This window comes from Ambystoma mexicanum, chromosome 6q, assembly GCF_040938575.1.
Source record: "Ambystoma mexicanum isolate Mex_15411 chromosome 6q, UKY_AmexF1_1, whole genome shotgun sequence".
Lineage (NCBI taxonomy): Eukaryota > Metazoa > Chordata > Amphibia > Caudata > Ambystomatidae > Ambystoma > Ambystoma mexicanum.
This window is the reverse complement of record NC_090937.1, coordinates 1,085,387,705-1,085,410,515: the sequence shown is the minus strand read 5'-3', so window position 1 is coordinate 1,085,410,515 and position 22,811 is coordinate 1,085,387,705. Positions and strand designations below refer to the sequence as shown.

At 43.4% G+C, this 22,811-nt stretch overlaps 1 protein-coding gene across 11 annotated transcripts in view; it reads right to left on the bottom strand.

Moving 5' to 3' along the window:
• Positions 1–22,811, bottom strand: part of CLOCK (clock circadian regulator) — a 2,930,945-nt gene that overhangs the window by 2,427,146 nt on the left and 480,988 nt on the right. For 2 of the 11 annotated variants that reach the window (XM_069631637.1, XM_069631640.1), the window contains exon 6: positions 6,833–6,894. The exons of the other annotated variants lie outside the window; for them this stretch is intronic. The gene's annotated coding sequence lies outside the window, so the exon portion shown is untranslated. The remainder of the gene's footprint in view (positions 1–6,832; positions 6,895–22,811) is intronic. 11 annotated transcript variants of the gene reach the window in all.

Here is a 22,811-nt window from a genome sequence, read left to right as displayed (position 1 = left end):
TAATCAGTGTCCAGCATACCCCACAAAGAGTTGATCGTCCACTCTGACCCTGGACATCCTAGAAATATAAAAGCTCAGAGCTCTCCTCGGATCCAACCTATGGAGCCGCTCCTCTTCCTTACCAGGATGAGGAGGAGGATAGAAAGCAGAAAGTTCCACTTTCTGGCTTAAATGAAACTCTGACACTACCTTAGGTAGAAAGGAAGGACAGACCCTCAGTACAACCCTATCCTTGTGGAACACAGTACAGGGTGGTTTAGATGACAGTGCCTGCAATTCACTCACTCTGCAAGCGGATGTAACCGCAACCAAGAAAACTGACAACAGTCTCAAAGGACAAGAGTGCAAAGGTTCAAATGGAGCACCCATAAGGAATTTCAAGACCAAATTCAGATCCTACACCTGAAACGGGGACGGCGGGAACACATTAGTGAGCCCCTGTAGAAATTGGGAAATCAAAGGAATCTTAAAATAAGAACATTCTTCAGGCGAGCGCTTGAAGAAAGACAGCGCTGCCAGGTAACCTTTAATGGTACCTACTTGAAGGCCCCTGTGGGCCAAAGAAAGCAAGAAAGACAGAACCATAGCAGTGAAACACTGAAAAGGATCTACATTGTGTCCTCTGCACCAGTCGCAAAACTTACGCCAACGGAAACGATACAGGGATTTGGTTGCCGGCCACCTGGCCGAAAGCAACACCTCCATCACGTCATCCGGGAGGTCCCAATCATTATACCTCAACCTTTCAGAAACCAAGCAGGAAGGTTGAGAGTCTTGACCTCCGAATGGAGAACCCGACCCCCCTCGTGTGAGAGAAGATCCTCTCGGTGGGGAAGACGTTGTGGAGGGCAGATGGACATTTCTAGAAGGGCTGGGTACCACGCTCTCCTGGCCCAATCCAGAGCAATGAGGATCATGTGGGATCCGAATCTCCGCAACCTCCGTAACACTTGAGGAATGATGGGGACGGGAGGAAACGCGTACAGAAGTGGGAATGACCAATCCACGACAAATGCGTCTCTTAAGGCTCCTCTTAGAAGAAAGACTCATGACCCCGTGCTCTGCCTGCTCAGAGCGTCCGCCGCCGCATTCTCCTCTCTGGCCAGATGTACCGCTGAGAGTGAAATTCCTTGCAGGATTGCCCAGAACCAGAGCTGCATTGCCTCTGCACAGCAGGAGTGACTCGACCCCCCCTTTTTTGTTGAGGTAATGCATGGCCACTGTGTTGTCCATCTTGATCAGGACACTCTTCCCCCACACAGACGGCAGAAATGTCTTCAGGGCCAGCCTAATGGCACTCAGCTCTAACAGGTTGATGTGGAGTCTGGACTCCGACGGAGACCAACGACCGCTGGCAGTCAGATCGGCGGCATGAGCTCCCCATTCTGTGAGGGAAGCTTCCGTCACCACTGTCACCTCCGGCCACGGTTGCCAAAACGGCTCCCCCTTCATCAGATTCCCACCGTTGGCCCACCACAGAAGATCCTGCAAGACCGAGAATGGAATCTGAACGGAATCCAACATCTTGCCTGAGAATTGGGACCACTGCATCTTGAGGACCCATTGCAGGGATCTCATCCTCAGCCTGGCCTCTGGCACCAGAAAAATGCAGGATGCCATGAGGCCAAGCAACCTTAAGAATTTGAAAGCCGGAAGACTCTGGGCATTTTGAAATTTGTATACCATCTGCACAATATGATGAGCCCTCACCTCCCCAAGGACGTGTCCAATACACCCCTGATGTACTGGAGCTGTTGGGAAGGTGTGAGATGCGACTTCTACAAATTCAGGGAGAAAACCAACTTGTGGAGGGAGCGGCATGTGAGACTGAGATGATCCATCGCTTGCTCGGGAGAACGCGCCCGGATCAGCCACTCGTCCAGGTAGGGGTAGACGTGAATCCCTTTTCACCTGAGATACGCTGCCACCACCATCATTAGCTTGGTGACGACCCTTGTGCGGAGGTCAATCGGAATGGACCCGGAACTGAAAGTATGAGCTGCCAGCCGCAAACCTCAGGTACTTTCTGTGCTTTGGATGAATCGGCACATGAAAGTAAGCATCCTGTAGGTCCAAAGACACCAACCAATCCTGAAGACAAAGGGCCTGGAGTACCTGAGAAAGAGTGACCATCTTGAACTTGTCCTTCCTGAGGAGTTTGTTCAACCAATGCAAGTCCAAGATGGGTCTCAATCCCTCGTCTTTCTTTGGAATCAAAAAATATGGGTAATACCATCCCTTCTTCCTCTCCACTACAGGCACCATTTCTATAGCGCCTTTCTCCAGCAGGGTCAAGATTTCCTGCATAAGGAGCGGATCCGGAAGTTTCAAAGAGACAGACCCGGTGGATTGTTGGGAGGCCGCTTTAGGAAGGGAAGGCAGTTGCTGTGGGCTATTGTATCCAAAACCCATGCATCCAAAGTAATAGTTTGCCATTCTTCGAGATGCTGAGACAGTCAGACCCCCCAACCGGCGAACAATGGAACATGGCCTCATAGTAGTTTTGAAGCAGCTGTGGCAGAGCAGCTGCCTGAGCGGCTTTGGCACCTCTATTTCCCCGAACACCATGGGTACTTTTACATTGTCCCCTTTGACTGGTGGCTCCCTGCGTCCTACCAAAAGAGGAGTAGTAACAAAAGGAACCTCCCCTCCACTGCTGTCCCCTAGGACGAAAAGGCAGAGGTTGACGCACAGCTGCGCTCAAAGATTTAGCCGCAGCTTTTGAGGTCTACAACCTCTCAAGGCTCTCGTCAGCCTTGTTGCCAAACAAATGCATGCCATCAAAGGGCATGTTCATAAGACGGGCTTTTAAATCCGGATCAAAACCCGTCTTCCGCAACCATGCAAACCTGCGTATAGCGGTGCTCGTAGCCATGGACCGGCTAACACTGTCGGCCGTGTCCAATCCCGACTGAAGGGATTCGCACATGGCCTCCTTGCCATCTTGCACGAGAGCAAGGAACCCATACCTTTGTTCCCCTGCGGGAATATGCTCAGCCACTAGAGAAACACAATTCCACACAGTGTGTGAAAATTTTGCTAAGACACAAGTGGAGTTGGCCGACTTCAGCGCCATACTCCCCACAGAAAACACCTTGCGTGCCCAAACATCGAAGCGTTTGTCGTCCTATTAAGAGGGATGGTAGGGTACGCCGCCTGCCTCGAGGTAGCCATAGCTGCCTGAACCACTAAACTCTTGGGAGTGGGGTGAGAGGAAATGTAGCTGGGGTCGCTACTGGAAGAGCAGTATATTTTAGTTAACTTGTTAACCACCGGAAGAGATTGCGGGGTCTGCCAAGCAGCTGCCACCCTTTTCTGCAAAGTCAAATGAAAAGGTAACACTTGGTCAGAGGACGGACCTTGATCCAAAATATCAGTTAAGTCATCCCGAACAAATGCCTCTGGAGGACTAGACCAACAAAGATACTCAATAGCCCTAGCCATCAGTCTCCTGTAAGAGGACTCGGCATGAGCTCCAGGCAAAGCCTAGACATCCGTATCCGACAAGTACAGCGCCGACGGAGTCGACGCCGACCTCGAGCCCTTACCAGATTTCTGCAGTTTTGCCGGCAATGAAGACCGAGACCTGGAGGCAGCATGTCTCTGGCAATCAACCTGAACCTTGTCTGAAAGGGACCTCGACGGTTCCCGATGAGTATCGCGCCGAGGACCCGGGCCCGAAGGCGCACAAGCCTCAGACCGAGACCGTTCCTTGCCGGCTTCTTCAGAAGGCGCAGACGGAACTGTGCCCTGGGACTGAAAAATCACCAGCATCTGCTCCCCGAAGGCTGCCCACTCCTCCAGAGTCGAGGACTTAGTGGGGCAAGCCACTTTCCTTGCTGCGCCATCCTCCAAGGAGGACGGGGAAGGTGACCAGTGACGGCACTTCCGGGAATGCCGAGACAAGGAGGATGAATGGCGGGACCCACTCTGGGGCAGAGATCCCCGGGACTCCTTCCTACGAGGAGAGTCGACCCTTGAATAGTCAGTGGATATCCCCTTTGCAGATTTACAGGACTTACTGGGTTTAGAACCCCTACCTACCTGTAACTTCCCCTTATGCTCCAGCAAGGCCTTAGCAGTCAGCGACTGGCATTTCGAACAGTCGTCCGTGTCATGACTCTTGCCCAGACACCACAAACAAATGCGGTGCGGGTCCGTAATCAACATTTTAGACTTACAGTCCCGGCAAGTCTAAAAGCCAGACCGCAGAGTCGCAGGGGGTCGAAGAAGAAGACATATTCATGAGGAATACACGAGGTGCGCCGAGTTTTCAAAGAAAAACCTGTTTGCGTAAAAAAACGAACTGAGGCTATGGGCGCCGTGCTTCCTATTTATAACATCCGGCGACGTCGCCCTTGACGGAGGCCTTCGAGGGACATCGACCTGACGCCATCGACGCAGGATACCCTCTGCCGAAAAATGTTTGAAATAGCACAGCTGTGGACATTACGCACAGCTGTGGACATTACATGTCAAAGATATGGAATACATTGGAGGACAAAATCCATTTGAATAGAACATTTATGCTGACACTCAAATGTTCATTGACATCCTTCTAGCAGCTATCAGATAATGTTCTCAAATCGGCTGCCAAGGAGATTCCGAAGTTACATTTTTTCCAATGCCTTATGCCAATATGAATACTGAAAGTGATTATGTGTCTTGAAGTGTCTCTTTGCTCCAGTTGATGATGCCCTGCCCATTGTCATATGCACCATTGGTGTCTGGAGCAATATGGTTGGGGGTATGTTTCTCAAACTTATGATGGCACGATTCAGCATTCTCATATGCACGCACAACTGGATTTCTTGTGGTTTGGTTGTGTTAATATTGGGGCCCAACACAATTTCATATTGATTTTCTTAGAAGAATCTTATCAGAATCTTATAAGATCTTACATAAATTGAGTTAATGTGGAGGGCCACCTAGTTACCTCTCAACATGCCTATTCGCGTAAACAGACTTCGGCAACATGTTTTTATCTTTTGCATACAGCAGTATCCTATTTCAAATCCCCCCGAATCCCCACGCATACCTCCCTTTGCTGTAGTTTCTTGGCAGTGGTAGCTGCACTGCTTTGTTGTCCTATCTTATCTTCAATTTTCTGGTGAAATGTCTGCAGGATACTGATGTTTTTTTAACTCTTATACATGCACATGATTGTGTCATCTTTCAGCAGCTTCATCGAGGGCCTAAACTCCTCAAATCATTGTGCAGCCGTCACATTCACAAATGCTCCTGTAACATGAGTACATTTACTGCTGCGATTGTGAATTTGTTATTGTCGTAAAATGCAGAGTTAGATTTTCCAGCTGTTCTTCATATGCATCACATTTTTCAACGTCTACTCCTTCAGCTCGCTATGTCCAGTGGTCTCCGTACCTCTTGGGCCGCAAAATGCATCACAACATCACTTCAAAATTATGCAGTTTTCCACATTTTCAGTATTACGGTAGGGCACAGGTCCCCTACACACACACACGTGAACTGCGGGGTTCCACAAAAAAAAAAAACACACACAAGGATTGTTCCTGTTGGGCATTATTTCAACAAAGTTATTACACCATTCTTACATTACAATCCATCTTTATTTTATGAATTGGAAGCTTCTGAGATATCTTAATATTTCCAAATAGAAATCAGTTTCGGTTGCCGTACACTTTTACATGCATTTCAATGTTCGAAGGGTGTAATAACCTTGTTAAATTAATGCCCAACAGACACAAACCTTGTTTTTATTTGTTTTCCACATTTTCAACTTTGTTTATTCTGTGCAAAGCCCAGCACTTCATGAGGATACTGCACACCACAGTGTTGCCACTTCTTTTGTCTACCTCTGTCTGTTGGTAAACTTCCTTGTTCTGGCTGCTTAGTTATTTGTTATCATGCTATATCATTTTCTCGTTTTCTAGTTTTTCTGGATCCGTTTCCATATTTTTCTCAAAACACAGGTGGCTGAGCGGTTGTAATTCCCATCACTTGTATTTCAACGATTTTCTTTGCATGTGCCGTTTCCAACACCTCATACATACATTATCGGGCGGCTCAGTATAAAAAGGTATCAAGTATCAGTTGTTGAGAGCGACACCCATACAGAGGTTATGCATGGATTTTGTTCTGTTGTGTCATATAGGTAATGGAAAGTACTGGAAGCTGTAAGATGAGGTTGACGTGTGAAAATGGTCCATCCTCTCCTTTCCACGCTGTCTCGTGTTGGAGAACTGGCACGTTTCACTATCAGGGATGGCTGTCTGAAGATGTGCAGTGGTTTGCACTTCCTTATTTTATCTGCACTGTCTCTGTGATAGTTGTTTGTTGATCTTGTACACTTTGCAATTCTGCATGCATTCTCCATATTTGTTTGCCTAACTCTGCATAACTCCACACAGTGTGTATTATGACTACTTCTGAACACCTAAGAGGAAAAACGGTACAGCAAGACCATTGAGGTACCTATGTTCACAGATGACGGGGCTCATTCTAATTTACAGTCTGGCTTTACCCCTCAGAAAATAAAATAAAAGGTCAAACAATACATGAGACAGAGAATCCCAGGAAAAGTGTTCCAATTTAAGAAAAAAATCACAGGTATGGAAAAGAAACGTGTTAAGGTAACAAAAGAGGCATGGACCATTTCAATAAAAATTACAACTCCATAAAATGTCATCATGGTTTGGCTCAAGGAAATAGTCAGAGGTTACAATATTTAAGAAAAACGTTCTTGATTAGCCTGTGTGACAGACATTACGCTGCATGACACAAGCATTTTCAATTTCATTTTTGGTACATTTGCAATTTACTTTAAAAAAACATAAGAAAATAATGTTACCCCATTTGCACCCGGAAATTTAAACATGTGCAGGAACTGCAGGCAGAAACCTCTAGGTGAGTCTACGTAAAAGGACAAAATAAAAATAAATTACAGATGTTTATGAAGTTAGTATTTAACACATCTAATTTCATCATAAGCATTTGGGGTCATATTCCCATTTCTTTAACAAGATTAAAGGTCCACCAACACATGGGGGACAACAACAGGGCACAAGGTAAGCTGACCACAGTCAGTAAACAAGTAGGATTGCAGCTAATCGAGTGTGCGAAGCACAATTCAATGTGTAATTTAATCCCCCAATTAAACCAAAATTATAATCACAAACCAAAATTGTTCTCTATTAGGGTTACATTCACAGTATATATTTCAACAGTGTATGCATCACTTTTCAATCAAAGCGAATACATTGACCTTATGCGGAAATAATTTAAGTCAAAAACAGCAATTGTATTTACAGTTTCCACACAAATTTGTTTGACTTTCTTTCTAAATTAGTCTCAACACTCCTTTTTGATGGTATAATGTAGTGTTGTTGCACTGTACGATGCGTTTCGGGCCTAGCCCTTCATCAGGTACAGGGTAAATTCTGATTTCTAAAATGAATAAGTAATATGCATTTTAATCACTAGTGCGGTAGTCTATCAATCAAATTTCATTTGAATAATTTTCAGATTTAAAGATTTTAAGATAAGGGCACTGACCTGTGTTCCTAAGAGGTGATCAATCGTTGAAAAAAAAAACACAGTACTGAAATGTGCTCGTGGTGTGACGCCAGCACCTTTGATAAGATATGAGTCCTTATGGTAGACCCAGGACCTAAGATCCGTAGTCGTTCTAGGTGACAAATAACATAGGAAATGATATTTAAAGTCAGATATTGTATGACCGCATGTGGGACCCAGTTGCTTGACAAAAGCGCTGGGTCCCACTATGCGGTCCTTCGTTACTCAATCGTAGTGTCTAAAAACTACTCATCAGTTTGATGGCGGGTACACACAATTAGTTTAAAGTACTGGAAATCAATATTGGGGATGCCTATTTGTTTGTATTGAATTGCGACAAGCTGTATCTAAAAAGGCGACAATGAGGTATATTTTAGTGTGCCAACAGTTGTTGCCATGCTATGCCTTTACTATATGTTGTTTTCACTAGGGGATGCTTACCCTTCACTTTCTGTGGAGTAGAGAAATTGATCTATTGTGGGTTCGCTGTGACTCTCGGGGTGCACAAAGCTTCTGTTGAGCTTCTGCTCACTTTCCTTTAATAAGGACCTGTAAACCCGAAAATCGGATATATTATTATATTACTCCGAATCTGATTAGTTCTCTAGCTGTTTGTGGCATTTGAAGATACAGCTTACCTCTATCATCCGTCTCAATAGTATGCTAAGAATCCGCTCTGCTTGCAATGGAGTGTGCGGTCATCGTAAGAATCTGAGTCGTTTCCCGGGACAATTTTTGAATATTACACCTTGTGGGAAGGCTGCTAAGCAGAGCGCCATCTTAACATGGTGTAGTTCATTGAGTTTGTGAATGCAGCACAGAAGTATCGTGGTGGCATTTAGTGTCATAGTCGGGTCAACAGTAGTTATCATAAAACCATTGTCTGATGTTATCTGACTAACTCAATTATATTTTGTTTCTCACAACTTTGAAGTTGAAACCACTATTAATATATTAACTCCATGGATGATTGATGCGCAAATTTGCCGAGTGCATAAAAGTCAAATTGGATCTATATTTGATGGACGCTGTCATAGAGAGAACAAAAATCCTCTTATTCCGGCTATTTAGCGGTGTTGGCTTGCAACATTAGACTTGCGTATGGAGCACCATCTTGGAGTTGTATGACCCACTGCCTCAATAGATGCTCAGCTAGAAATTAACTACTAATGGTCTCAAGATGTGTATCGTTTCTATAGTGCAAGTCTAATATGTTAATGAAATCGAATCCATCAGACAAATATACAATTTGAGGTTTCAATATATAACAATCAAATGTTTCATGGCTCTAATTATTCAAGACAAAGATGTAGGGCATAATATATCAAATGGTATTGACTAACATGTCAGAACAAGTAGAGAATTTGACCTGGTATCCTCAGAATTAATATAGAGGTCTTATAATCCCACATAATATTTCAATTCAGAGTTGTAAATTATCAATACCAAGGTGCTCTCATGTTCAAACATATCAAATAATGTCAAACAAGTTCTGAGTTCATCAATTCGTGGATAATAAATTCCATGCATTGTTCTTATATGGGTACTGTCTCATAAAACATAACCAATGGCACTAAAGCAAGGCAAAGACAAGCAGAATAATAATAATTAGTGGAACAGCACTGTCTGCAAACTACGTTTGAACCCAATAAGGGAACGACAGGACCTCAAATAAGGTGCAAGGGCGTTCCAGCATTTAGGTGCAACATAGGGAAAAGACCCTTGAACAGCCAGAGTCAGTTTGGCCCAAGGTACATGCATGCATCTGTGCCGGTTACCAAGCAAGCCTATCATGCAAGTACACTGGGTTTCTGCCATAAAGGCACCTGTGTGTGCTGGAGAGCAATCAGAAGGTGATTCTGGCAGCCACCGGTAGCCAATGCAATGCTTTCCTAACCTCTGAGATGTGATCCTTCCAATGTAGGCCCTCTACAACCTGAAACACATTGATTTGCACAGTCTGCAAACAGGCCAACTCTCCTTTGCCAATGCCTTGTGTTACGTGTCTCCCCTGTTGGGAGGCATGGTATCGCCCAAGTGTGTTGATGTGGTCTCGTGGGGAACCACGTGACCAACCTAATAAAGTGAACGAGCCGCTTCCGGCTCGTCAGTCAAGACTAAACTGACTCCGTGTGTGTGTGTGTGTGTCTGTGGTGGCACCATGCGGGTGCCCCACCACGTGTGCTGGGGCCGCGGTAAGCCGGTTGCCACCCGGCCCGCGTGCGGAGCTCCGGTGTCCCCGGAGCGGGTGGGATGAACCCCCACCCTTTGTGAAGGCAGCGTGAGCGCTGCCTGTGTGTGCATGGTCGGCTGCCACCCGACCCAAGTATGGGGCTGCCCGGTGACCCGGAGCAGCCCCCAACACCTTGCAACATACTGGAACAATAGTCAGTTGTGTGCCAATTATGGCTCTGGCAATGATGGCGCAATTACTGTGATTTCAAAAATGTCTAAGCTGGGCTAACAGTTTGGGTACCCGTATAAAATGTCGTATTCAATAAGTCTGTGGCAGAAATTAACGAATTATTTTTTTTCCCATTATACTTTCATTTCGAAAATACAGAAACATTTCTCTCTTGCTCTATTTAAGTGAACCGCTACTATAATAATTTTTTATTTGATATATTTAACAATATTACGTTCTTTTTACTTTCATCTCATATTTGCCGATATCTTCCGGGTTTCCTTACTCGCGTAGGATTTCGCGCGTTGGCGTTATCCTCGGAAGTGCACGTTCTTAATGCAAAAAAACGTTAAACAGTCGTATTTTGTATCTATGGGTTTTCGTCGGCATCCATAAAACGTTACTAATTGTAGTTTGATGCCAGTTTAAACGTTTCGCTGGTTTTATTTACTTTTACTGTGTTTAAATCGTGCCAGCAATGTAATTGAAAGTTTTCTTTCATTTGAAACGGCAGGGTGCAATTTCTAAAAAAACATCGTAACATTGTGTTGTGTTTCCGTTCTAACAGCGTTTTTCACGTTGCACTCTTGTTCTAATATGGTTTGTTCTCTCATTAAGCTAAAAAACGAATTGCGGGTTAAATGCTAAAATGTTACTGCATTTTCGAAAGGACTGTTTATTTACACGCTTTTGTGATGGCACCACTTTGTGTTCAGTAAGTAATTATTCTTTCAAAACAATGCTTATTAAAAGTGTAATGTGTGTGTTTTTAGTATGGAACACATGTTCGAATTTTCCTGCTGTATGTTATTTTTGTATGGGTGAAATTTGATCATTTATCCCATACGTACTTTTTTTCAGAAATGTTCACGTACATCCAACAGTTTAAGGTAAAAAGAGGAGGATGAAACCAGACTATTAACGTGTGCCTTCATTTTTAGTTCTTGGTCCAGTATTATACCAAGAGTCTTTACTCTGGAGAGTGTGGAGCTGGAGCAGTACTCGATTTGAAATTTGCACAACTCAGCTTTCTCAGCTGGGAAGCCATGCCCTATCATAAGCTCTGTTTTAGAGTCGTTTAGGGCTAAGCCATCATCCACCATCCAAATCTGAAGGAGAAAGTAGACTGAATTGATGCTTTCAGTATCTTTAATGTAGTCCCCAGAAAGAGGTATGAGACACAAACTATTCATTAATTCATTCATTTTGTCATTTGTATAGCACCTTTCACTATAATTATGGTCTCAACGCGCTGTTGGTTGAATGATCTCGGAGGGACAAAAGTCCAACTTGGGGAGAATTCTGAGATGCTATTATGCGTGTGTGCATTTTAGCAATTAAAGTTATGTGAGGCTTGGCAAGACCCTGCGGATGGGCGCAGTGGGGTTAAGCTATAAACTAAACAAGGTGGATGGTGTTTAAGGAGATAATTAAGCGGAAAGCTACAGCCGACTGTGTCGTAAAAGGTAGCGTAAAAGGTAGCTTCATTGTTATGGCAGAGGTGTTGTGCAATAGTGTTTGTGTTATATGTGAGTGCAGGGTGTGTGGAATGAGCCTGTGCCTTCCACTAAGTTACGAAGGTGCAGAGTGCGAGGAGAGAAAAATGGTTAGCTGTACAAATAACAATGCTTGCATCCTGGGTTCCGTCTATGTACTAAGAGCAGTGCTATGTATTCCCAGCCAGATAAGTGCTAAACAAAACAATAGTACTCACCCTCTGAGAGGATTTTAGAGTGATAAAATGCCATACCTAGTTCCTGTTAGTGCAAACAAGTTGCCCTTTCATGTTTTCTTAAGGTGCAATTTAAGTGTGATGCATTGCCCACCATCCATGCCCATATGAGTGCAATAGCCTCGCCACTGCCAGGATTCTTATCATGTGCAGGTTGCCGATATACCTTCTTGACTCCTCTGTATGTGGTTGGTGGCGCCCAAAGTGGGGTTTGAGGTGGCAGAGCACAAGAGAGGAACGAGAGATGAGGCCGGTAGCTGAGAGACGGACATATGGGAAGGAGTGTGCAGGGGATGGGGGAGAGGGTGGTGGAGGAGTGGAGGACTGCTGGCAGAAGCTAGTGTGCCAGTGGGTGGTTTGGGCGCAGAGTGGGGGAATCAGGAAGTGGGAGGGAACAGTCAGGTTTTAAGAGGCCAGGTGATCCTCTATGAGAAAGTAGACTGAATTGATGCTTTCAGTATCTTTAATGTAATGAAGTGAGAGGGGGAAGGAGTTGTGGGTTCAAGGACAGAGAAATAGGCACCTCCTAGTCTGGAAAACTTGAAAGGGAGACTACCAGGAGGTGTGCAGAGCCTGATCTCAGCATTCGGGTGGGGCAGTAGCGTGCCAGCTTGTTTTTGAGTAATTCAGGGCCTTTCTTGTTGATGGTGAAGTGGGTAATGTACATGGCTTCGAAAGAGGCACATTGGCTGATGGCCAGCCAGTGAAGTATCCTGAGTGCGTGGGAAATGTGTTCTCTGGGGAGAGTGCGAGGAGGAGCCATGCTGCAGAGTTTTGGATCCGTTGGAGCTTTCTCAGTTGATATGCAAGAGCGCCCATGTAAAGGCAGTTAGAGTAGTCTAGGCGTGAGAGGATGATGGCCATGATTGCAGAGACTCTATGAGGATAGGAGAGATAAGAAAAGATCTGCTTGAGGATGCACAGGTGGGAGATACATGATTTGGAGACTGCAGCTATGTGACGTGAGAGGTTCAAGTCTGAGCTAAAAGTGCATCTTAGGTTTTTGACTGAGGCGGAAGCAGTGGGCGCTGGCTCTAAAGAAGGTGGCCATGGGATAGTTTGGGGAAGGAGACTTGTTTTGCCACAGATTAGGATGTCGGTTTTCCCGATGCTGAGGAGCTGGTGGTTGTTCATCATCCAGGGGTCAATATCTGAGAGGCAAGATGCCAGGTCTGGGTGGGGTGTGGGGGAGTAGGGTATCTTGAGGATGATCCGAGTGTCATCCGCATAGTTGTAACATCACCGTAATTCATATACAATACCTCATTCTCATCAAGCAGTTTGAATAAAGACTTGGTAAAGGTGTTGAATAACGTGTGGGACCTTAAGTTCATGAATTTCAGGGGAATACCAAACTTTAGTGCTCTTTTTCCTAACCATTCTAGTTTTTTCTGGGGCCTCTAAGTTGACTGCATTAAACAATGTCCTGATGTGACTCTGCAAGTTTGGCTGCTGACTCATACCCGACCAAGCTGTCCGATGTTGTTTTTAAGTGGGGCGCCAGTGATTCAGCTTTAAGCTTGCACATATTTCTTGAAGTAATGATGATCCTGTCCACTTTAAGTTTTTTTTGTTGTGAGGTGCAAACAATATTAAAGTGAATGAGAGAATGATCTGACCACAGGCACACAACCAATTCTAAATTATTACTAGCAACATGATGGCTATCAAATCCAGTCAAGTGTCCTGCCTTTCACATGGGTGTCATCCAGAACTTGAAGAAAGAATCCCAAGTATGTCCGTGCGGACTCAATGACTGCTGAAGTGGAATCAGAACTAGAACTATCGCCTAGCGCAAGATTGAAATCACCCAAGATCATGACTTTGGACAACGGTTTGAGCAGAGGCATCAGCATGTCACCAGATTGCACATGGAAGTCAGGCATTGTGGATGGAGGACGATAAACAAGAATGAGGTTGATAGTGGTATTATAGTCAGACAACAACTTAACATACAATATCACAGAGCTCGGTGGGCCTGGGAAAACAACTTGATGTATCTGCAAAGACACGTCATATAACCTCATAAAACATGCCCACAATATGAATTGTTCCTTCAAAACCATTTAAATGCCAACAATTAGTCAGCCAAAAAGCCTGGAAGGATAGTGACAAGAGAAGTAAATAGGGAAACTCGAAGTCCAGGTTACAGGAAAGACAAATAATTGACAAAGATACACCTTACGGCAGCTCATTTCCAAAGTGCCTGTAGAGCAAAGCAAGGTGCTTAAGATAGGCATACAGGTGTTACACGTCTTAACAACTTTATTTACACTTTGTAGAATTTCTGTGGCGCTGGAAGGGGATGGGGGGTCACAGAACAGGGGTAACGTTTCTGCCTCCCTTTTCCTCATCACCTCCAAAACCCACTTGGTTTTAAGCCAGCCTGGTATTTTCATGCTGATATAAAACCAATTATTACTATTATTATGGTATTTATTGAGTGCGGATCTGGCTCGAGAAGCAATGGAGCACTTTACAGAGGTATACAAAAATACAGATGTATAACAGAGCACTTCACAGAGGTACACAACAGTGCAGATGCATAACAGAGCGCTTTTCAGAGGTAACAGAAAAATATACAGCGGGGGTGGCATACAGAGGGGCACAGAGGAGGGGTACAGCTGTACTGGGAGGCGGAGAGCAGAGGGGTGGGCAGCGTCTAGCGAGTCAGGTGGCGCAAGGGGTGTTGTGATGGCCTAGGTGTTCAGGCAGACAATTCCTTGAAGAGATCGGTCTTGAGTTATTTTCTGAATTGTAGGAGCGTGGGGCGAGTCTGATGCTGACAGGGAGGATGTTCCATGGACTTGGGGCATAGGCAGAGAAGGCTTGTTTTCTGGTTTCCTTTTTGCAGTGATGGATTTCAGGTCTGCAGGTGTCCTGGATTCTGGTGGTGTGCTGTCCGCCGTGGATCCGAGTTTCTCCACAAGGTAGCGGATTGACTTGAGGGCGATTGCCTTATAGATGATGAAGCAAGACTTGAAGGTGATTTGTGCGCGCAGTGGGAGCCAGTGAAGGTCGATGGGGGCGGGGTACTGTGGTTGTATCTGTGGAGACACTTGATGAGGCATGCGGGCAAATGTAGGACACTTCTCAAGGAAGGACGATGGCAGGCCTTTGAGGAGTGCATTGCCCCCAACCAAGTGGGATAGAACCAGTGCTTGAACGATGGATTTTAAACTGCCCGGAAGGAGGAAGGACTTGACTTTTCGCAGAGGGGAGAGCTGATAACAAGCTGTCTGAGGTTTCCTATTAAATCTGCCTGCTTTTTAAGCCAGCAAAAAGTAGGCGGTCTCCATAGGAATCTATTGAAAGCGCTGATTGCTGTTGGGCTGCGGTATTGCTTCAAAACATCAATTTATTTTTTTTGAATGCACCTTCACTGTGCATTTACTAGATACGAAATCATTGAATTCCGATTTTGCCATTTTGAAAGGAAACATTATCCTCACACAGCGTTAATAACAAAGCATAACCAGTATATACCTTTTGAGGATTAACGTCTTGAAAATTGTCTGCGTTTGGAAAGCAGAGATTACCTTTACCTTTGGTTTTGTTTTAAACCCGCATCAGGTTTCAGCAGAGTCTCTTCAGAGGGGCGAGAAATAAAGGCAAGCCCAGTGTAAAGAGGCAGATGTCCAACCAAGAAAAAAACAGAGTGCATCACAAGTTTAAAGTATGAGCAGTTGGCTCGTGAGCGAGGGGTGTACTAGGATAAGGAGTTTGGGGGTTGCAGGTGTGTCCACCGCTTATTGTAACATTGAAAGTCTTGGCACCGAACCTCCACGCACACGGTAAAGTAATGCATTTAAAGTGGCATCAGGTAATAACATTGTGGCAAAAATGTTGCTGGTAAAAAAAATCGCGGCAAAAATGCTGTGGTTTGACCTGGTAAAGGTGTACCCCATTATACCATTTAATGGGAGCGGGGGTTGTGGGAGTGTCCCCCGCTCCCTGTTAAATGGTATAATGGGTCCGAGGGTTGCAGGGGTGTCCCCCGCATCCTTGACATGATTGTGGCTGCAAAACCACAGCATTTTTACCGCAATATTTTGTATACACAGCCATTTTTGCCACGATTTTAAGACATGGAACCATTTAAAGCATTTATGTTTTACAAGAATACAAGGTATGTTGCGTATGGTGCCCATTACGTTTTTTCACTTTTTTCGTTTTACCATGCTTCGTTGTTTTGAATGTTGCTGCTGGGTATTTGGGGAGTAACCTCTTATGGCTGATACGATAAAAAGTTCTTATCTGCTCTGCAGCAATCGGTCTGATAAAGCGCAATGTTGCCATGTTACAGGGGCTGCAGAACGCCCCAGGCATATAATATGGGTGTCAGAAGATAATGTGTGTATGTCCCGTGAAAGATGAGTCTACCGTGCTCAAGGTTGCCCAAAGTGCAGAAAGAATGTGGGGGAAATGGGAAGAGAACGGTTGACTATCTATGGTAGTATTTCAGGAATACTGTGTATACTTGAGCCAAGTCGTTGGACAGAGTCTGTGAGAAATGTAAGAAGTGTATCTGTTTTGTGCTCTGACGTAAAGGGATCAATTTTTCTTAAGTTTTGTATCAAACTAAAACCAATAAAAGGTGTTAATAAAAACAGTGTAGTGAGTAGATCTGGTTCGTAATAGGCCATGCAAGTAAACCAACAGTCTTTGATCAGACTAAATGCTTGCTTGCATTCAGGTGACCATACAAACTCATTACGGCGACAGGTCAGCAGGGAGCATAGTTCCACTACTTCTTTTCGTACACTTCAACCACAGGACCTAGTGAGAACCCTGAAACAGCTTAAGGGCAGCCCTCTGTACTCCGCTGGCTCAGCTCCCACATGCACAAATCAGTTGAAGCCAGGCTGAGGCTCGACATCATAAAAGGAGATCCAGGTGCAGGGACCCTTAAAATCCACACCTGAGAGCCAAGGAGCAGATAATCCAAGAATAGTGGGAAAAAGAGCTTGAGAACCCTTCCGAAACCCACAACGAGTCAGACTTAAAGAAGGACTCATGAAACCTAAAAGCCATAGAGATTATCGATTATTTTGATTGATTTGCCGGGAGAGACCTTGTCCCCGACATTCTAAGAACGGGGAGAACGTTTAATTGGAATGCTTCCCCAAGAGACATTTTCTTTTGGTTACATTTTAGGAGAACACTATCCTAATGTGGAGAATAACCATCCTGACACATTTCAGTTTACTTCAGTCTTGTTACCTTGATCAAACCAATACATAATTGTCAATAAAATCTTTGTTATGCTTATTTCCCTGGTTTGTCCTGATGTCACAGTTATTACAAAGTCATTGCAGATGTTACAGATGTACGTCTTTTAGTAGCAGATGCTTTAGAGAGCGTCTGTATAGAGAGTTATGTCAAGAGAAAAGTGTGAAAAACAGAATTAGTATCATTCAAAATGTTTTTTTTTTCCAATCTCAGGTACTTTGTAAAAATGTTAAATAACACGACATAACTGTTTTTAAACATTGAACCTCATTATTTCAGTAAAGCTACTAGAACATTTATATAAAGCATTCAAAATGATTACTTGAAAAATGTATATGTAAAATGTAGCAAAAAGGTGTGAATTACTTAGAAGAGATGGGACGTGTTATAAGGTTTGCATACAAATCTTTATTTGTATTTTCAATGCACAGCATTTCTTGCAATCATTGTTAAATGCAATGCTTTGCAGTCATCCTCTACAATGCACAGGCACCTGCTCCCTCTTCAAAGAATAATCAGTGGTTGCCATGGATTTGCACAGATCTTGTTTTATATATAGCCCAGAAAACAAACACATGAAGACACTGATGTACGCGTAATGAGTGGCTGGTCATTGAAGACAGCGAAAAACAGGAAGACACACAGAGAAGGTAGATGTTTATAGGACTGCATAGGCAGTTAGCCATAGTCACAGCCCCACAAGATTCATGAATAAAGTGCATCCTTTACAAACATACAATGCAGACAGCACAAAAAATTGCAACTCACTTCATACTTCAAAGCCATCCTTAGCCATCCAGTACACTACTTTACTCTCTTCAACAGCTAAATACAAACAACAAAAGCTAAGGTGCATTTGGGATGAGAACAAAGAAGAGGTTGTTTTAAGTGGAATGTGTATTGCTCACATGTGCCAGTGGTGAGGCTTTCTAGTCTCTGGTTTTGTCAGGGCGATTTCAAAGTTAGAGTGTTGATGTTTTAGTAGAGGTGTGTAGGTTTGTAGTATGTCTTCTTTTTCTTGAGGATTATGGATATCGTGGTACTGTTTTCTCGTATGTGGTTTTTAACAGCATTACTTTGCTAGTTATGCATGTGGGGTGGGGCCACAGTGTTACGCTGAAGTCTTCGAATACTCTAATACTCTAAGTATGCTGGTCGGGGTAACCTGACTTACCTACAGTCAAGAGCTAAAGGTAAATCAGCCCCCCACCAGCATAAAACAGCTGGTATTTCCTGCACCGGTGTTACCAGCGCAGGAAATACTGGCAATCCCCTCCATGGAGTCCTATAGGACTTACCGGTATTCCTGCTGCCTGTAATATCCCGGTAATTCCAGGATATCAGGTGGTGAGAGTGTGTAATGACCCTTTATGATTGTTCGTGCCTATCCCATCCTGAATCATCCCCAACATAATTTCAGAGAAATTGCAGAAAATTCACATATTGCATCTTCAGTAGTAGTTCTTGTTTAGCAACCATATTAGACAATCAGATAATTCAGCAATTGGGCAAGATTGGCAGCAGGAAGATCTCATTTTGTTCTAGAACTAGGAAATGTACTTCTGGCCGGAAGGTTACTTCTTCATTAGCCTCCACTGTGATTATGCTTCTTCTGTGTATGAAAATACCATAGGCCTGTACTGCCTGAACATACTAAAACCTATTCAATTTCAGAACATCTCGAGTGAGGCAAAAGAAAAGTATAAATACTTAAGGTTAGAGACATTCAAATCGTTCAACTTCAGCCTTTATGGGAAGACCATTGTCTCATACAGGGAACATGGTGTTCAATTTTCAAGCAGATGGTTTAAAATATACTGGAGTCTTTTTTTTATAGATTTCCAAATGTATGATCTGAAGTTGGGGACTGCGCTTCTTCAGTTTCGTTTTGGTCATCACAGTTTCATCCAAAATGTTTGAGGGTTTTCATAACCCCAAATAAAGTGTATTGCCGTTTGTCTGGAGATTATTCATGTATTTTATTGGTAAATACAAGGGAAAGTTCTTGAAAACAAACCCAGGGAGATTTGCCATTTTGATAATGTTTTCTCCAAACCCCAAAGGATTGTTGATCCTATCCTATTTCTAAAGGTTGGCTTGCCTTTTGAATGGTGTCCATCCAATAGTTCAATCTAAACATATCCACCAGCTTTCTTTTTCCAACACTTTCTATTCAGATTGGTACAACTAATTGTCATAAAATTTGAACCGTGTTTAACAATACACTAACCATTTCAACTTTCCTTCAGCCCCTAAGAAAGAACAAAAGAAATACAAACATAAATAAATAAAACACCACACCTCAGTACCTACACACCTTGCCCTGAATCTCTCCATTTTATATGTTTCCGTTCTTAGAACTGTTGCTGGATTTTCGTATCTTAGACTCAAGTAAGTTAATTGCCGTCATCCTGGTCTGACATGTCAGTATACCCATCTCCTCTTTCACGTAGTTTAGGAAGGGGGTGGATGTTCTTATAAGCCCTCTATGGCAGTCTTTCAGGGTTGCCATAATCTTCTACGTTGCCATAATGTGCCATACCCTAATCAGCCATTGCATCAAAGTGGAAGGCTCAGGCATCAACCACTTTGCAGCTATTGGCTGTTTTGCTGCAGTAAATAAGAGTAAGCAGTTTCCCCTTTGGTCTGCACTCCCTCCCCCCCCCACCATCTTTAACTCCATCCCCAGAATCATAGCAACAGAATCATCTAGGGTGTCCCCACCAGCGATTGACTTGATTTTTGTTTTGCACCTCCAGCCAAAAGTGCTGGAACTTTGGGCATGACCAAAATATGTGTTAGTGCCTCACTGTCCAAAACCCCTCCAACACTTAAGGTCCCCCCACTGTCCAAAGTAGAAAAGGCAATCGGGCATCAAATAGCAGCAGAAGAGCACTTTTAACTGTGATTCCGCCAAGTCTGAGCTGGGCGACATGCTCCACACTTTCTTAAATATCTCCTCCCATTTCCCCTCCTCAATTTAGTTCTTTGTGCCATTGTTCCCTACGTTGCCATTTGATGCCCTCCTTCTGAACAGTGAGTAAAGTGTATATTTTAGAGATGAGATCTCTGGTAAAGTTTGTTTCTTGCAACAGCTTCTCTAATTGTGTTATAGGTCTCATCACTTTGGTCTTCACTGATGCATGAAGCAACCAATGACTGATTTTCCAATATGTGAACCTTTCTCCTTCACTAATTTGAAAATCAGCTTTATATTCTTCAAAGGACCTCATTGCCCCTTTCACGAACATATCCCCCACTTTAAAGCATCCTCTCTGGTTCCACCCATCATAAACTGCTTTCACTAATTCTGGAGTGAATTCCTAATTTCCTCTTATTGGTGAGAATGGTGTTGCCCACCTACATAGTTATTATATCACATGACTCCATGGTCACTTTCATTAAGTTCATGTAAAGGTTCCCTGAGGATTTCCTTTTAGGTATCCATGGTTGGGTCCATATACTCTGTTCTATGAACACCCTCTCTGAGGTGATTTTCATCCATTCTGGAATAAGGCGCAGTTGCACTGCTACATAATATTTCAGAACATTGGACCATCCAATCACTACCTCGTTTTTGGAGGAATCAATACATTTCTACTTATTCGTGCCCTTTTCCCTTCCAAAATAAATTGAATTAGTAGTTCATGCAACTTTTTAGGTGCCTTCCTTTGGTTCTCGGTTGGGACCGATTGGAAGAAATATAGCATCCTCTGGAGTAAGTTCATTTTTAGCACTGCTATCACGAGAAGCTCAAACTCACCCATTTTGTCAAGTCCCTTTTAAGGGAATGGTATAGTTCTGGGATATTAATGCTGTGAAAGTCACCAAGCTTTGGCATTACATTGATTTTCAAGAGTTCCCTGCCTACTTAAATTGTGTTTGTTTGTTTAATTCAGCTAGTCAGTCCTTCTTGTTGTTCTAATTCAGAATTTCGGATTTTGCTTAATTTATTTTGAAGCCAGAAATCTCTTTAAAAGCCCCCCAGTTTGCCCATGAATAACAGTAGTGACACCTAAGGTTTCGAAATAGCCAGTATTAAATCATGTGTGTTGTCTTTTACTCAACGTTATTCCTTTGATTGTCTAATTGTATCTCACTTGTTCAGCCCAAGGCTCAAACATTAGCTCAAAAAGCAATGGGGACAACGGACGCCTCTGCTTCGGTTAATAAAATTCGATAATTTGACATTAACTAAGATCCTGACCCACAGTGCCTCAATCATCCTCAATGCGTTCTGACCAAAAGTTAAACATCTTTCATACTTTCCCAATGAATTCCAAATCCCCTCTGTTAAACACCTTTTCTGTGTCTAATGCCAGCAGTATTGAGGTAATCGGTCAACCATGAGCTTTACCTAGAGGTTGTTGAACTCTTCTTATGTTGTCGAAAGTGTTTCTTTCTTTTATAAAACCTCATTGTGTATCTAGCCTGATATAACCTGACCAATCATCCAATCTATCTGCCAGATCTACACAAGTGTTTTTTTGCTTTACAATTTTGGTGGTTTTATGGCTTTTTGGACCACCACACTCACCATGACACGACAGTAAATAGAGATATTTATTTTTGGAACAAATAGACACTAATTGATCATCTAATCCAAGAAGCCACGATTGAACAGGTGTCGCCAAACTGATCAGTCCTCATCTAAAGCCAAAGCTGTTACTTCATATCTGCCAATATTGTTGTAAAACGTTTTATGTCAAGATTGAGCAGTGAGATTGGTCGATATGATTGGCATAATTTTGGATCTTTCCCAGTTTTAGGGATGAGGACAACTCTTGTCTCCCAAACACATTGAAGAATTCAGTGGATTCATGATCAACAGAGCCATAGCCTTTTAGAATGAGGCCTGGGCTCTTGTTGCTTTTAAAGTTCTTAATTACACTTTGCACTTCACCTTTGCTAATTGGGTCTTCCATGGCCTTTCCTTGGGTTTCTGTCAGCACTGTGAGATGTATGTTCCATAGGTATTCCATCTTTTTGTCGTTGTTCCAATGTTCTGCCTCAAATAGATTTGTATAAACTTTTTGAAATGGCTCGACTTTATGTTGATCATTGGTATCTTCCTTCCAATTCTCATTTATTGCCTGCGTCAGTGCTCTTTGTAAGTGCTCTCTCTTAGCCCTTTCAGATGGTGCGCTAGTAGTTTCCCGGTCTTGTGGGTTGCTCAAAAAAGGTTTGTTTTAAATAAAGTAGCTGTTTCTCTACTTTGTGTCTTGGGAGGGTAGCACAGGTGCAACGCGTTCGTCTTGGAAGCAAGACGGCATGGAGCAACACATGTCGGATCCCCGGGTCTGCGCTTAGAAACCTCTGGGTATTAAGCACGTTATAAATAACCCATTACAATTACAATTGGTTAAGTTGGCTTTGTATTGCAATTAGGTCCCTAAGGTTTGTCTTAGTCAGGCCTGCTTATGTAATTCCTAATTCATGTTCTAAATGTTCCTCTTCTTTCCTTTTGAATCATTCTCAGGTATGTATCTCCTGAGATGCTTTTCCCCCCTCATTGTGGCTCCCAGAGCTTCCCAAAGTAGGCCTATAGTTATCTCTTGCGCTCTGTTCAAGTATATTTATTAATTTACGGTCTCTTCAATCTTTGTTCTACATGCTCGAATTTTCAAGATCACCTCATCCATTCTCCACACCCCTGTGTTTTTCACTCTCATATTTATATCTAACTCTGCCTCAACCGTGCTGTGGTCAATATAAAAGCATGGGACAATATTGCTATTGTGTACTGAATCTACCATTTCCCTGGGCACAAAAATGTAGTTGATTCTAGAGTATATCTGGTGCACATGTGAGGACTGTGTATAATCTTTTATCTCTTGGTTTATATGTCTCCATGGGTCCATCAGGTTATGTGTTTTGAGGGTCTAC